Below are 17,720 nucleotides of genomic sequence, written 5' to 3' on the forward strand. Positions count from 1 at the left end.
TCTCCATTTGTTAGGCAACAGGTCGCACACGCTTCAGACAGATCCCAAAGCCTGCCTCTACTCTCACAATTCCTCTCTTCCTTTCCCTGACACTTTCCTGACACATCCTCTTGTGCACTTTGCTTGGCTTTCGAAGTAACACTCCTCTCTGCTTGTTCTCCTTCCCACTCCCTGTCACTGGAGTCCCGCTGCTGTCATCACACTCCCGTCAGACTTCTCCTTTCAACGGTGCGTTTCCACGCTGTCTCTCCCAACTGTCACATACGCTTCTGGTTCAAACATCTGTTCCTCCCCCTCCCAGGGACGTTGCTCCAAACTGTGCTGCTTTCTGTCTGAATGGCAGGAGAGAGAGATCTGCTTGTACATGTGGCACTACGCTACCATCCACACTCCGGAGTGAAAGCTTTCTCTTTTGTGATTTGGACACAGCAATCCCAAACCCCAGGCTCAGTCCCTCCTCATTCTGCCAGGATCAGAGTGAGAAGCAGAGCACCAGCATCCTGCATCCCGGCTGCTCAGGAAACCAGGCAGGGAAGCAAAGGATAACTGCTACCCCTCTCAGAAAGGTCCACACTACACTGTTCTGCAAGGGGGGAACAGATGCCTCGCAAAAACAACTTGATGCAGTGGTGGTCCAGGGAGGCTACACATTTCACAGTGCCAATAAGGCTGCAGCCATTTACAGAACAACACGACCGCCCAGAGCCTAATAACATCCTTGACCAATGCTCTGCAAGGGCTTGCATCATGCTGTGGCTAAGTTGAGGTGCTGAATGCAGATGTGAGGGTTAGCCACTAAGACCTGCAAGATGTGCTGCATTGCCTGATGTGCAGGGTAGGCTCGCAAGCATCCTAGGGCTCAGATGGAGCTTGTTTGCAGGCCACAGCAACCCCAGTGCCTGCATTGCTGGCTCTGCTAGAAACCCTGAAGTACCCAGCCTCGCTGACACCATGGGTCGATGGGCAGCACACAGCCAGTCCCTGCCTCCCTGCTGCTCTGCCCTGCACTGGCTGGAGGCAGGACTGCTGTACAACAGCACCATGCCTCAGCAGCACTTGTTTGCCTACTAAATCCCTCTCCAAAGCAGTTTGCACCACTAGGCAGAGTCAGCCTGGAGCAGCTGGGCTTCACCTAGCAACTTTCTGCTTCTCAGAGGCAAACTTACGTTGTGCATCCACCATCACAGCAGCAGGGGCTCCTCTGACACCATTCCTGCTGGCTCCATCTCAGTTGCCAGCATATTCTCCCTAACCAGGAACACCACACAACTGCACAGGCAGTTATGTGGTGAACCTTTGATCAAACAGCACAGCTGATCCCAAACCGTGAGATAACACAGGCGAAGCATCTTTCATTATCAGTGAGGTCACTGATTGTCCCCCCACTTGCAGAGGAAAAATTGGTCATCCAGACCTTAAGACACATTCTCAAACCAGGTGTCAGAACTTGAAAGTGAAGATTCAGAGATGTTTTGTTAGCAGTGAAGTTGGTGAGTTCTGACAGTAGTTGAAACCACTGCAAAGAAACTAATGTTTAGTTTCTATCCTATTCCCCTTTCATCTGCTTTAAGTTTCTCAAACATATTCCTATTCAGGGTGAAATGTTCAGTGCTTGGTCTCAGCTCAGAGATGATTTCTTTTATTTCCCCCTGCAGGAACTGTGGGTAACATACTAAATGCAGTAGCTTTGGAGTTCGGGGAGCATGAGTAATCAGATATTTTCCCCTTGTTCCCTCTGATACCATATGTTCCAATTGGAAATTTTACACTTGCATACTGGTAACTCATAAAGGGTGGAGATGATCTACTTCAAATGTTCTCATTGAGAGGCAGAAAACAAACCCAGATTTAACAAAATAATTGGTTCAATACTTTTAAGATGAGTTTGAAATATTCTGATAATGCTTTTCCCTTCCCTGGTGTCCCAGGAGGGACAAGTACACACGTTTTATTTTAATCTATGTGCTATAATTTTGAGGATAGCTGACACAAGGTGGTGTTTGTTAAGATGGATCTATTTGCTTTGAAATCTAAAGAAGTTCAACACTCACAGGCTGCCAGAAATTGCAGACCTATTATTCAGTCAACTTTTGAGCTCTGTTGTCAAAACCATCAGAGGTCCCTTCAGCTGAACATCTCTCTCATTCGGTGAAGTTTTCAGAATTCAGTGTTCAGAAACCAGGTGCTCTGACCTCACCATCCTCACCCACACAGTCAACTAAGTCACCTCATGTGTCACACAGTTGGGTTTTTCCATCAAGGCCCCCTGTAGACAACTGACAGCCCTCCAAATCCCATGCAGACTACATGTCATCATAAATGCACAGCAAATGAACTTTAGGCAGAGGTACTTCCTAATCACATCTGCTCAATGACTATTAACGTCCTGCATGCACATAGATGATCACATGTGATCATTTCCATCCAGGGGACAGAAAGAGGAAATATCCCTCCTTCCCTTCTCCCAGTAGGGCTGCTTGGTGTAGGTGCCTTTTTGAATGTAGCTGGGGGGGGAGGGGTGTACCAAACAGCTGTGCAACCTGTCTTGCTTCCCCATCTCCATCCAATCTCCTGTCCACAGCCAGGAGCATCACCTCTGGCAGCTCACAGGGAACACATTGCAAGTTGAGTGGCAGATCACAACCAAACCAGTCTAGCACATTGTGGCAGAGTAAAACAGCATAAAAACCAATTCTCTTTGGACAAGGAAGTTTCACAATCTGAAACTCACCAATCACATGGGCTGGCAGACATCGAAGAAGCAGATGATGGCTCTCTTCCAATCCTGCTGACCAAAGAGACCCCACAGCCACCTGGAACACAGCAAGAGACGAAACCTATTTGGCAAGCAGCTCCCTGCCTGTCCTCTGCCTCAATGGCATCCAGCACAAGCCAGTTGCACACCCAGAACTCCCGAGCAGTTTGCTCACTCAGCTACTAACGTACCTTAATGATACATGATGGTTGCTCACGTCCCACCTGCAGGCAAGGAAGCCTCCATGCCAGCCCAGCAGCACTTCAGGATAGCTGGAGGCTCAGCTCCCAAGCCTCCTGGGTACTACTTCTGCACACCAGCCTCACAGCATGGTAATTCTATGCCAGCGGGAGGGAGAGAACGATCAAGTCCCACACCCTCACCTTCTCAGCGACCAGTACTTCTCAATCTCCTTCAGACCCTGTTTCATTCCAGTTAGGCTGGCTCATGCATCCTCAAGCTTCCGTCATTCTTTGCTGCAATCCCTTGCAGCAACTTCTGGAAAGGTGCTTTTTTTCCCCCCTTCCACTCCCCACAATAAATGAGCTTGTCACTTGAAATATACTGCCAATGTGTTATATGTCCCACAGAGTTTGTGGTTATATTAGAAGTGTTTGTTTATAGCACCATAATTCAGCAATATCTTGATTACAGGAGAGATGGTGTTGTAACTCACCGTGGCTACACAGAACGTTATTTTTGCTTTACCTTTAGTGTAAAATGTTGATTTTTTGTCAATGTACAAAAAAAAAAAAAGTGTAGTTGTTGCTCTAGTAACCAGCTACCTTGCAAAGCACAAGATGTAAGGACCACAAGGCGTTAATTGTTCCAAGGGCTGCTTGTGGTCAGGGATAAAAGCAGGATGGGAGAAATCACAGGAAACACCTGGGAAGGTGAAGCACCCACATTCCCTTAGGAAATGAGGACAAGGAGCACAGCCAAAGCAACATGTTTATAAGGTAGGCCCCTCCCAGAGGCAGGGTTAAGCTAATTGGGAGCCTCTGCTCCTACCTGGTGCATGAGTTACACGCATGGCAGTAACACCTGGGGAGAAGGCCTCAGGCTGGTGGTTTGGTGCTCAGAAAGCTGTGGCCAGGAGCAGTGTCCAGCCATGCAGCACCATGGTCACACAGGGATGGGGATGGGGCCAAGCTCCTCCTTTGGCCTGAAGAGCAAAACAGGGGGAACGCCAGTGCCCTCATGGGTTTCAGGGGTATGTATCATTAACTTGTTGGATTTTTCCCCCATCTGTTGGCACTTGTTCTTGATCCAGACATGCGTGCCACACCACAGTGTGCTCTGTGCTGCACCACACATTGAGTGATCCTGTGTGCAACCTAACAACACTTGGTTATACCGATGTTGAAGACTATGTCTAGCTATACTATCGTGATATAAAATGAGTTTATTTCATTTCTCCTGCTCCCATGATATGGTTCCCTGGGATAACACAGCCACCTCGCTTCCTCAGCACTGCCCAGCATAGACCTCTGCAGCTGACCAGGGCTGGGATTTCTGCCATGCATCCTTTACACTAAGAAAACAGTCTGAGTTGAGAAACTGTCAGTGCTTCCAAGTGGAGAGTGTCTGGGCAGTGCTTCACATAGCAGAGCCGTGTTTAAACATGGGCCTCTGGGTAAGACTGAAAAATAAAGATGAATGAGTTTGGTTGGGTAATTAGATAATAAAATTGAACGCTCTGGAGTTCAGCCCAGGAACATAATCCAGCATATGTGGCTGGCCAGTCTGCTCCCTTTCCTACTGCTAGCAGCAGTGTTAACCAAGCAGGGAGTTTCACCCCTCGAACAGTACAAAGACAGAAATGCATGTGGATAGCATAGCCAGGGTACAAGCACACAAAAGGGAGCCACGGGATCAGCTTACCCTTTCCCAGCCCCCTACCAGATGGATTTCTTATCCTCTGCAAGCCCGAGATGCGTGTGCAGGACTCAATGGGCTTGAGTGCTTCAGCAGTGCCAGTAGCTCTGTACAGGCAGAACAGACCCCATGCCAGCGAGGGCTGCAAGAGGCTGCACAGGGTGTTTTGGGGCTGGCAATCTGGCTCGTAGCCTTGGATCTCCACAGGGCTGGTTTGGGCAGCTGCAGCCCCACCACTGCTCAGGCCTCACGTTGGTAGGGCTGGCTCAGACTCAGGTGTGTTTGGATAGAGCCAGGGGCAACCCTCAGGTGCACATCATCACACAAATAAATACTGAAGGTAGCTTTGTATGGGGTTGTGTTTGAGGGTAGAAAAGGTACTGCATTCAATCTGAAATGAAAACTCCTGTTGGTTTTGCTTTCTGGAGAGACTACTTTCCTACCTTCAGCTTTCAGATTGCCACAGAGCTGAAAAGCAAAGCAGAGGCAAATTATCCTTATCTTGGGAAATCCTTCAAAACTAAAGCAAACCCATCTGAAAGGCAGACTTTGTCAGCTGCCCTATTTTTAGGATTGACTCCTACAGGTCCTCCCTTCTATGATAGCAGTTTTGCCTGAGCAATGACTAGAGACTGCAGGATTTAGGCTTTTAATAAAGCAATTGTGTAATTAAAAATAAATGGGTCTCTAGTGTCACTATTTAAAAAAAATAAAACTTAGATCAAATAAGGCATTTCTTTCTTTTTGGTTTAGTCTGCTTGGATCATGCAGAGCTTTAATGACGCAGTCACAAATGTTGTATTTAAAAGGCCTCTTAGTTGCTGAGAGGAGCCCCAGGAGAGGGCTATTAACTGGCCAAATTAGGCTATTTATTTTTGTGAGTTTTGCAAGTTTGAAAAAGAGAGGCACATTTTCACTTAGGAGAGTGATATTTCAAATAGGTCACAGGAAACTCTGGCAGGTGGGGAGCAAAGCAGAGCGTCAGTAGGAAAACATTAACCAGAGACATTTTGCAAGTGCAAGTCGACATTTGGGTTCCTAACGGCTTCTGAAGTCCATTCAAAAATCTTTCAATGGATGTAAAATAGGGGCAAGATATTGCAGCTGTGCAGGAGGCCTGGCTCAATCCTAAGAGCCTTTAAACTGTCCGAGCTGTGGCTATGTGTGCTGCTGTGAGAGGACTCGTGTTGTCAGCAAAGCAGTATATGTTTGAAAGATGTGGCTCTACTTGTTGGCTAGGGAACTGCTGGTGATCACATAGAACACAGTGCTGAAATTTTGTTGCACCTTTCTCTTCTACAGCTTGGATTTAAATTCTTCAGAGAATCGATGATTTTCATCTTCCTCTCACATAATCACATCCCAGAGCAAATCGGGGGCAACTTCACTCAAGTGCGCAGTGCATGCATGATTCAGAATCAGGCCCAACACTTTTTCTGTACATGAGGCTGGTTTGAGAAGGATCCTCTGTACTGCTTTAACAGGAATGGCACACTTGCCAATTTGGTGTTATTTCCTCCTTTTCACATTTGAAAATAGAATTAATTAACGTAAAGTCTGCTCAGAACCGATTCAAGTGAAGCTATTTCAGAGGGACTGGCCTGTCTCCTTTGACTTCAGCAGCTCTGGGTGGAGCAGCTCAGGAGCTGATTGAGCCCATAGGGCAAGAGCTGCCTCTTGGAAATGTTCCTCTTCCAACAGTGCTGGAGACCTGCCACACAGACATCAAGAACCATTGAGTTTACACCTGATGGGAAGGCCTTAAATAATCATGATCAATATGAGAAATCACATAATATTAAAAGCAGAGTTCCTAGAAAGTAATATCTAATGGATTCCTTGCAGCAAATCGTAAATTCCTACCAGTCACACAAGTCAAAAACCATAATGAAAGTCGAACAAGAAATAATGATACACCTATTAGAGCAGTCTTTCTCTTCCACAGTTTTTTTTGGTGTTTTTTTTTTTTTCCTGTATAAACCAATTAACTCAGGTATGTTTGAAGCTCTCAGCCCCCATTATTTGTCACATCAGCACTTCGGTCAATGAGCAACAAACCTCTGCTGAACACATTTGTCAGACACCTTTGTCAAACGTCCGTAGGACGGGCTGTCAGTGCCCCATTCTCCTCCCGCAGCTGGGTAGTGGAGTGCAGCTGTAAAACCTTTGTGTCCAGCACTTCCACAGTACCACAGGTTTTTACAGCGCAGACAAAACAGCATTTACTGGATGAGAACGAGGGAGCTGGCAATGGAGAGAAGAGAGCTGAAAGGGAAACAGAGGGAACAGCTTCATTGAAAACCCAGTCGGATAATACATGAAGTATCAAACAGACCTGACCCCTAGCTTTAGCCTTCCAGTAATTGTTGTTCTCTGTCCTACTAACATTAAACAACCCACCCCATATAAAACCTGACTGAAACCAGGAGGGATTTCTGGCATCACGAGGCTACAGACCAGACTGCAGTCACTACTGTGTACTCAACATGACAAAAACAGAGATAGAGAGACAGTCCCCTCTGCCACACAACAGAAGAACGCCTGCTCTGACCTACGTACTGGTGGCATGTGAGAGGGCAGGCATTCAGGCATACCTTGTTTTGTGGGAGTTGAGAGGGAATTCATAGGGAAAGGGAAGGGGCAAACACATCGCTCATCCACTTGGCATGAAAGGAGCTATAAATATTGTGATACTTGCCTCTAGGAACTCAGGACAACCTCTGCTCTAACTCATACCACACACTGTCCCTTTGGACTTTTTACTGAAGCTATTCAGGTTGCTGATCACTAGCTCAGCTGGCTGAACTGTTTGTAATCTCCATTAAAGATGTCCTAGCAGAAGCAGTCCTTTTCAAGAAGACACCAAAACAGGCTCTCTGTCTCAGAAAGATCCAGTGAAGATCCAGCTTCACACGTGGTGCAGTTGTACAGCGCTGTTCTCCAGCTGGACCTTGTGTCTGCTATCATGCCTCCAGGTCTGCTTTGCATATTAGCTCAGCCTGGCTGTATTTATTTATCCAGCAAATAAAACTTTGGCATTGCTCTTGTAGAAATACAATTTTGCAATGCATTAACAAGATCTTAATATTAGTCAAGAACATTTCCCGAGTCCCCTCGAATAATTGGTGTAAAAGAAGCAGAAGATGGCAAAGGGCACAAAATGAGAGGAACCCCTAGGAGAAGTTAACTGTAACAGAAAGAAAAAGATGAGGATGATCTCGGAGGCACCAGTGACCACTCTTTAACCCAGTACCTTGTGGCTCATAAATGTCATGTATAATGTATACAAGGCTACCACTTAACCGAATACAGGTCCAAGTCTGCTGAGGCAGAAATAATTCACCTTTTTTTGCACTGGTGGCACAAAGCAAACCACACTGCAGCACAGTCTGGGGACACAGGACTGTTTTTTGGTTTCATCTGTGTAAACGAAAGGGCGGTCATTGTTTTAAAGGTTCCAGCAGCGATTCCACGGGTTTTATCCCTGGCAGGAGCAGAGGAGGCTGCAGGGACACCTGAGCTCCCCACGCCGGTGTCAGGGCAGCAGGCCCCAGCCCACGCTGCTCACAGGATGGCAGCTCCCACCCCACTGCCACCTGATTGCGGCCAGCCTGGCCCAGACACCTTCGCCTTCCATGCCAAAGTGTGAAGATGCTAATTCATGGTTGTGTTGCTGGCAATGCCCCCTCCGAAACTTCTCTTTGGCCTGTTTTCTTTTTGTCTCTGTTTCCCCATTCAGGAAAAAGCTTCTGTCACAACAGCTGCTGATTCATTTTCTGACTTGTTGCCGAGCGTGCCAGACATAACATTCGTTTGCTGCCAAAGTGGTAAAAACAATGACTTGCCAGCTCGTTTTTCTTCAGTAGATTATGTTTGGGTGGGGGAGGGGAAGGGGGAAAGCGTAATTAAAATTAGATAAGGAGAAGAATAAATCCAGTGAGACGCAGAGAGTAAGGCTCCATGAGGCACGAGAGGGAGAGAGCATCTCCATGGGTGAGGTGACATTCGCCATCAGACAAAGCAAAACAGAGGTGTCCCTGGGAAGGGCAAGGACATCCCTGGACATTCACTGCTGTTCACAAGCCTCCCCTTTCTCACTGTGCTTTCTGCCATTCAGATGAATCCTGAACCAGTAACTTGGATTTGACGTGATATGATATCTTGTAGATAGAGAGGGGCAAATCTACCTGCATTCAGCTGTGATAAGGACAGACAATTGTCTTTGATCTTCTTCACCTTTCTTCTGGAATGAAGGAGTTGCATCCCAGACATCTGTTTCCTTCTTAAAACCTGTGCTAACCTGTTTGCCTGGTAACTAGGCCCTGCATCCACATCCATCCCATGTTTTGGAGGTGCTGGGGACAGTGGTGAACCAACTGAGATCTTGGATTACCTCTTGGAGGGAGTTAGACATTGGAAACAAAAGGGCCAAGCCTGGACATGATGACCAAAATCTGATCTGTTAGACTCTTCAACATTTTTCTCAGTATTTGACACGGTGCTTTGGACATAAGGGAACGAAACTGATCCATATTCTCTGACCTCAGTCATTTGCCATAGGTCATATTTAGAAATAGCTCACCAGGTCACTAACACTCGTGGCAGACATCCAAGTGACACTTAGATGCCAAGAAAACAATGGCACATGGAGCCTGACCACAGTACTGTTCTACAGATGTTTATCAGCAAATGAATTCCCTACCAGACTGGTCCATCTGCAGCCAGGACAGGGGAAACAGTACCCTGGCGCAGTTCTGCTAGCCAAAATGGATGGGAAAACTTGCTTATTTAATTTCTATAATCCTTCCATTAGGAGCTAGTATTGCACAGTTAAATGTTTATCACCTGCTGGAAGGGAAGGCTTTTAGGTCCACTGTCTTCAGAAAATGGACACAGTACGTTGTTCTCCTTCAATTAATTCATTACTATAGGGTTTGTTTTGGCTTCTATTTGGAGGAAAGGGAGTCAATCACATCAAGGAAATGCAGGAGAGTTGCAGTAACCTGTAGCAAGGTAAGGACCAGCTATGGAAGGATCATCCAAAGCCATTCTCAAAGCACTGCTATTATCATCATGTCTAATGATAGAAGAGGATTCAGAGCACCAGAGGCTATTGAAGAGAATTTGAAGGGAGCTGAAGAATAGTCATTCCCAAAGTCTCTAGCTAGCTGTGTGGAGAAATTATATGATTTAAATCAAGGGCTCATCAAAGACTACTGATCTAATGTCCAATAACCAAGCCAGACGCGTAAGGAGGAAATGCCTCACCTTCATGCTTAGGAAGCTCCTGCATTCTTTGCTTTAGAATGTTATTTGCAATGCAAAACATAACATCAAGAAATTGTTCTTGCTCACTAGAGAAAATGAAACGGACGCTAGAAAATCTCTTGAGCAGGAATGAAGGATTTTCAAGCCTCCCAGGCGAGGCACCTAGTTACCTCCCACAAGGCATTGAAAAAGGTTGTCTGGTTCCTTGGAATGTTTTTGGAAATCCATTTCATTATTTCAATTTCTATTCAAAGCCTCAAGGGAACAATTTTGCCACCATTCATTCAAAGAACTGTGAAGTAGAGCTTTGAGCGAGCTCTCAGTTTCTCTGTTCTTCTCTGTGCTACACAACTAAACTACTCTTTTCTTGACTTGCTCTACCTGTAAAATCTCACAGGAGCTTGTACTCACCGTCCTTTGGATGGCATTGCACAGTCAATTTGCTCTAGCAAAATATTAGTATTTTAAGAAAATCTCTAGCTCAACCAACCACATGACGACAACACCCCCAAGAAAGATTTCTCCCCATGGATGGGAGCTGTTGAATCACGGCCTGAATCACTGATGGATCACCTGAGGTGAGCACTGAGTCAGCCACAGGAGCACAGGTGAAGGCAATGCACCTGTGTGATGGGAAGGGATGGAGTCTGGCTCCACCTCTCCCAGACCCCATTTAGGGGTAAATGGTCCTACCACTAGGGAGGGATCTGTTGTTGGAGATCCCTCCTTTGTGGAGTTTTTCCCCTGTGAACCTTGTTCCTTGGAGACACGTGAGCACTTATCTTTATGTCAGTTTTCTCTTTTCTACCCTGATAATCTTTCCAGTTACACTATCTATGAAATATATCAGCTAACAATACCATTTGGTATTATTCATTTGTTAACTTCACCCCTTATGCCCCCCCAAACACCTTTTGGTGATTCAGATCCTATGGAGTACAATACTGTACTATGGAAGGAATACTCATGCTGTGATTTAATGTGTCTGACCATCCAAAGGCACCCTGATTCTCTTGGCTTCAGCTGGGCCTACAGTTTCTCAGCACTTTTGGCTGTTAAGCCTAGAAACTAACACATTAAACTGTGCTGCTATATAAGGACCTTCATTTCCAGGCTTTTATCTGCAGGAATTATATTGCCATTCTATACCCTAAACCTGTTTTTGTAATACTATGGTTCATCAGAAGTTTTTATGCTAATACCAAAACAGAAATAATACTCATGTGATTCATAATAATCTAACTGAATGGCTGCACTGAATGTATTATAAGAAATTCTGGTTAGGAAAAAAACTCATTAAAGAAATAGTGACTACTATTATCCCACTGCATATATTGTTCTCATGGAAAGTTTCCTTGAGTATTTTCTGTAATTAGCAATTTGATATTTTGAAATAGTGGAATCTCCATCACATGCAATTTGTAGAGCAGACTTGGCTGGTAACACAGAGCAAAACAAGCAGTCTTTTCAGAGTTTGCTTCTCCAGGGCATATCTTGTCATTTTCCAGCTATTCAGCTTCTGAATATATGTGTATAGCACAGTGACGCTCTTCTTGTGGGATTCTGATTTTTAAAAGTTGCACAGATAAATAGCGTTTTTTACTGGAGAAGTATATATTGTCATTTTTTTTTAATTATCTTTGTCTTTTTTTCTGTTGAGAAAATCCTCACCAAAAAGATTTGCACAACTTTGGGCTATTCAGATAGGTGTGTGACCCCAGCTGTATTCTAGCGGATGAGCCATTTTCGCAGGAGCTCATTGCACAGAACGTATGGTATTTTATCTTTGCTGGTGTTCTGCCAAATACAGTCCGTAGCAATTTTTCCCCTTTGCCACATTTGCAGCTTGATATCCTTTAAAACGTACCAGCTCCAAGTGTGAGGAAGCCAAACTGTGCTGCTCCGGCCGGGGGCTCTCTGCGTGGTAGTCCCATGCCGGCCCTAAGCCCCTCCCTGCTGCTTGGAGAGCATCCATTCCAGATCTGGGATATCCTCACGCTGAATCCTTTAAATCAGTGTTGATTTAAACTTCGCTTGAGTCTGCAGGGAATTGCGAAAGCCTTGGAGTGCACACAGAAACAAAGAGGAGCTGCTCTGAAGCAGAGGCACCAACTTCCATCTCCCTCAGACTTCCTCAGCTCTATTCCCGCAGGGGAAGCAGGCAGGAAGGGGGGACGTTTCTGCCACGACTGTAACTCCATTACAGCTAACCTCCAGGTATCACTTAAGTGGTATTTTGGCAAGATATATTTCTTCCCACAATGGCAGGGAACATGATTATTTCATTAAATTATTGAGGCATTGCACGGCCAACCCCGCTATTACACTAGGTTTGATGTGAAATGGTAAGTGAGAGGTCAAGCTCTCCCAACACTGATCTCCCGGGGGAGAAGAGATAAGGAGGAATACAATGATTTCCACACTCCCACATGTGCGGATAAGATCTGAATGAGCAGCCTCAAAAATAGACTGCTTTCCTAAACGTTTTTTGTAGCTTACATTGGAAACCCTCGTACCTCTCTACGTCGATTCACGTAATTACTGTTTCCACAAGAAATTCAGAGCAAGATCTCCTCCCACGAAATTCCCTCTCACCCGCACTCCTTTCATCACCAGAGATGACTGTATGTCAGCAGTACCTCTGCTGCTGGGAGAATTCACATGCAGCTCAGCTGCTACACACAGGGGAGTATACTCCCCTGTGTGTAAGCATCTAAAACGCTCTCCCATGACTGTGCATGGCATGAAGGACTGCATTAGGAACTGTTTGCTCAGTCTGGGGTCTTCTCTCTGTCAGACAAGGGATTGCTTTCATGAAGGTTGCTCCAAAAGTAGCATCTCCTATGTTATTCAGTGGGCCCACAGCATCAGAGGCAGGTGTTGGTGGTATGGCTATAGGGGCTGAGCCTTCCCACCAATATCCCATTACTCTGTGCTGCTGTGCAGCAGAGGGGCAGTCTGACAGAGTGGAAGTGAGTATGGAGCAAAAGGGTATCAATGAATTCCTCTGTGCGGGAGAAAATGCACCCACTGAAATCCACGGACACTTGCTGAACATTGCTGGAGACCAAACAGTGGCTGTGAGCACAGTGAGGGCTGTGTGGTGTCACAGCTGTGGTGGTGATGAGTGGCACATCCCTGCTCATGCTGATTTGTATGAGCGTGGCATGCAGGTTCCTGTTCATCACTGGTGAAAACGCACAATTAGTGGTGGTGACTATGGTAGAAAAATAGCATTTTGTTGCTGAGAATTTGCTCCATCAGGCAGTGTTATTGTGCACTTTGTGTCTGTTGTTGTTTCCATGGAAATAAATAGGAGGTGTTACTTTCTGAGTGACCTACATACAACAGACAAGCTCCTCCACTGGGAGGTTGCTCACCAGTTTCCCAGGATGGTGAGTGCAGACACAGTTCTGCCCCATAAATCTGTCATCTCAGCTTCCTCTTCTCCTTCATAGGAGGATCCCTCTCCTTCACTCCTTTCTTCCCATGCGGAGCAGATCATAATAACACAGTTAAACTGACCCCAGGTACATACTGAGTACAGGCAAGATACAACTTTGAAAGTCACTGGTTAATTTATCTTTCAAAACTAGATTATTTCTGATGTAAAATGCTCACTCCCATCCCTCAGATCAGAAAGCTGGGGTTTCTAAGCTGCTCTGCATGGCTCTCCCCGAGAGGGACCCAAACATTTACACTGACACATATGCCTGTGTTATAGGCAGAGTTAAAAGCATCACTGTAATTACAGTTGACTATTGTATAACTCCGTTTTTGTTGCTCATAACTTCATCTATAATTAATTGTTTGGGCTGAAAATTTCCTCAGCTGGGTTTGGCCCCAGGCTAAACCTTTTCATTTCAGCTGAAATGGCTCAAGTCTTTCCCAAGAATATGACTGAGGGGGAAAAAAATTCTTGTTTTCCCCTGCTAAAAGGACTTTTTTGTCATTTACTGAAATCCCCTCATACACCACACTTCTAAAAGCGTTACCTTGGAACGCTGGCAGACTTGGCTGCTGTGAAATATGTATTCCCATGCTTCTGAGGAGAAAAAAAACAACAGAATTTGTCTCTTTTCAGATTCCTCTCTCTATATTTATTTATATACACATACACACACGTATATGTACCTGTGTTTGCTGCTGATGCATATGAAGCAGCAATCCTGCAGCCACTGTGATGCCCTCAGTGCTGAGCCTGCTGTGCCAGGCACTCTGACAATGTGTGGGACTTGGCAGGGCCTGGGATACTCCTGTGGCAGCAAATGTTCCCTCCCACCACAGGGCCCACATTACCTGGCCAGAGGAGAGCTAGGAGATGGTTTAAGCTGAGCTCTCAGCACATAAACCCAGCGCTTGAACAAAGAAATGAAGTTGGCTGGACTTCACTGCTGAGAGAGCAAGGCATGGCAGGAGGTCAGAGGAATGAGATGGTAATAGTCATGCACAGAGAGGATCTAAAGAGAGAGGAAAGTCTTTTAATTTAGGTGAACAAATCCTGCACTTAACTGAACTCTGCTGGTCTCTACCTTGCACTCCTCTGTGATGTATGGGGCACTTAGCCCCAGGCTTTCACTGATGCACTTTCAGTTCTGCCGAACATCCTCCTTCCTGCGTAAGGACCTCACGTGGGAAGCTGCTTAGTGCTGAAGTCTGCGAGCTGAGCTTGGAGCTGTGGTATCTAACATCCTTCTACAGACTCTGGAAAGTGAGCTATCTTTAAGGGTGTGAACCTGGTGAGCTCTCTCTGGGCCCCACCTCCTCTGAGGATATGGATGCTGCATGTTGCTGAGCACCAGGGCAGTAGCTGCTCAGAGGAGCTTGTGATAAGCCAGCCTCCTGAGCAAGGTCTGAACCCTGCAACGAAGGTGAGCCTGGGTGCACACAGAGCAGCGATGGCAAAGTACCAAAGAGCTGGCACAAAGCAGCTGCTGTCTCCCTCCGTTAACCAAAGAGAGAGAGGTGGAGAAATGAGTTTGTGTTCTTTCATTAAAAAGAGTGCATCATGACACAGCTGAAAGGCCTGAGTGCAACCTGCACGAGCACCTTTGCCTGGTGTATCCTTCCAGGGGAATATTGGGACTTGCTGTGTCACAGTGGGGGAAGATGTTGCTGTGGCCCTCAGAGCAGGCACACACAGCCACCTCCTGTCACACAGGGAGCACTTTTCTCACTACAGAGCACAGACTCAAGCAACAGAGGAGAGGAGGTCTTGGAGAACTAAAGCTCACAAATTACATTATTATAATAAATACTGACTCAGTGGAGTCCAGAGAAGTCCTAAAGAGAAAAAACAACTCAGCACTCAACTGCTCAGGAATCAACTTGGAAAGAGAAGCATGTCCACTCCTGTGCTGAGATTAAGGCACTTGGTGACAGCTCTTGCTGCTCCATGAGTGAATACAAGTGAGAATGGTGCACAAATGAGCACAGAAGCAATAGAAGTGCTGCAGTGTTTACAGGGGAAAGAAAAAAGCTCTTCCCTCACAAGTGTAAATATCACACAGAATCCATCCCCCTGCGGCTCAGACAGGGGCTTTGATGCAGTGAACGCTCCCACCAGGGACAGTGCTGGCTCTGTGCAGAGCTGTCCTAAGGAGTCTCAGCAGGCAGAAACCTGCTGGGCAGCATGTGATAGTCCTGGTATGACCAGCAGCGAGGGGCACAGCACGGACCAGGCTGCAGTGAGATGCTGAGCAGGGCAGAGGTGCAGAGAGTGCAGCTCCAACACCTGCATGGCACTGCCAGCCCCCACAGCCCGGCTGAGTGCTGCCAGCCATGGGACAGCTCAGACACGTGGATCCAGAGTGGCAGTGATCTGTGCAGGCTGAGCAGGTGGCATTCTGGAGTCCCTTCCTCCCTTGGAGCAGCAATAGTGCACAGTGTCTTTCTGCAGGCTCTCCCAGGTTGGCCCATCAGCTCATGGCACAGCATGGGGCTGAGCTGTCTGAGCAGGTCTTGTTTCTTCCCCTCACCCGTATGACAGCAATAACAGCGTTTATACTTCTATGCAGTTGGGTCAGGATCAAGGGATGAGAACCCAACTATCAGCAGCGCTGCTCCCCAAGGAGCAGCTCACGGTTTCTAAACAATAAAATCAGTTTCAGGGCCTCTCCCCTCTGCTGGGTCCCTCCAACAACTTTTGTGGGTGTGCACTACATTGTGTCATTCTCTGAGAGTATTTTTCCCAGTGTTGTGTGAAAGGCCGGAGCACAGCAGGAGAAATTAATTAAGTGAGCAGACAGCAATTCCGCCATCAAATGAACAAAATGAAAGAGTAACAGAGACATACACTTAGGGTCACCTTTAAGTGTTTCACATGACAACAGTAAGGAAAACACAGTCCAGACTGGTGGTTTAATGTGGATAATATTCCAAAGCCCACAGCACTCACTAACTTCTCAGTGGGAATAAAACCTTTGACATCAGAGGGAATGCTGTCTGGGCACACGGAGAGGTTACTGCACTGCTGTCTGGCAATAAGGGGCTGTGCTGATGGGCAGACCTCTGGCACCAAGATCACATCTGCCCAAGCAATGGCACGGCGGGGGAGCGGGCGTATGCAGGAGCTGCTGATGCACAGAGGACAAAAGTGAGGTCGCACAGTGCTAGACCTGCATACCTCCATGCACACACATGCATGCTGTGCAGCACAGGAGCTCTCCTCGCTGTCAGCACAGCTCACGCCTGCGGTCACCTTGTGCCCGATGTGTCAGGCACTCTGCGGGGTGCAGATGCTCTTCTCGTGTGCGTTCCCAGAGCACGTATCCTGCTCTCCTGCAGGTCTGTAACGTCGCACCTGAAGTCAGGGAAGTGCCACAGGCTACGGGGGGTGGGGGGAGGGCAGGGAAGGGCGTAGAAAAAGCATTATGGTTGCAGCAACAGCGAGAGGGAAAGGAAAAGAGTTAAACTAAAGACAGGAAAAAAATGCAAAGTTGTACGAGCGTAAAATGCAATCACTTCAAGCATGTGTCAAAATAGTGTCAGATCTTTTTCTGTTCATTAAGTCGGCGTTTAAACACCCACCAGCTCCTCTCGCTGCTCACTCGGGGCTCAGCTCCGGGGCTCCATGCACGCTGCCTGCAGGCGGGACAGCAGCAGCACGGGGAGCAGCTCCCACTGCTGGGGTCCAGGGCTGGGAGACTGTCCTGTTTTAAGGTGATGCATCATAGCACTCCTTGTATGCCCCACATGGGCTTGTAAAACACAGCGACCCCCACAGTTCAACGTTAGAACCATCGCAGTCGTACCTACGCAGGTAACGGGGGGTGTGCAACACCAGACACCACCTCCAATATGTGTTGGCTCTCCCTCCCTCGCCCTGCAGTAGCATTACAGCACCGGACACATAAGTGCTTTTCCAGAGGGTTTAGAAGCTGTTACAAAATGCAATGTAAAATCACTGCCAAGTTACAAAATGTTATTGCAGTTTTGAAAAAAAAATAAAATACAGCTGTAAGAACGACCCCAAACTCTTCAGATTCAATACTCTCTGGTATCCTTTTTTTAAAACGCCTTCTAGTCACTTCATGGAACTTTTCTATTAAAAGCTGAATGATCTGTAAGCAAGCAAGTCCTTCCAGAAAAGGGGTGACATTGTACAAGACGGAGTGCGTATTAGGCTGAGAGCACAATAATTTCCTAGGGCTGTATTTACATGAATCCATTTTTCTGAGGTTTGGCCTCCAAGCCCTCCCCAGGGGACGTGCCCAGTTCGGCTGTGTTAAAGGTCTCCTTTAGGCTCCGGAGCCAAGTGGACACAGCCCACCTGCTCCCCAGCCAGCGGGCAGGCTACGCCAACACAACTGCCTTCCCC

The sequence above is a fragment of the Cyrtonyx montezumae genome, unplaced genomic scaffold (assembly GCF_038088225.1).
Source record: "Cyrtonyx montezumae isolate F1298 unplaced genomic scaffold, pur_monq_1.0 scaffold_11, whole genome shotgun sequence".
Taxonomy (NCBI): Eukaryota; Metazoa; Chordata; class Aves; order Galliformes; family Odontophoridae; genus Cyrtonyx; species Cyrtonyx montezumae.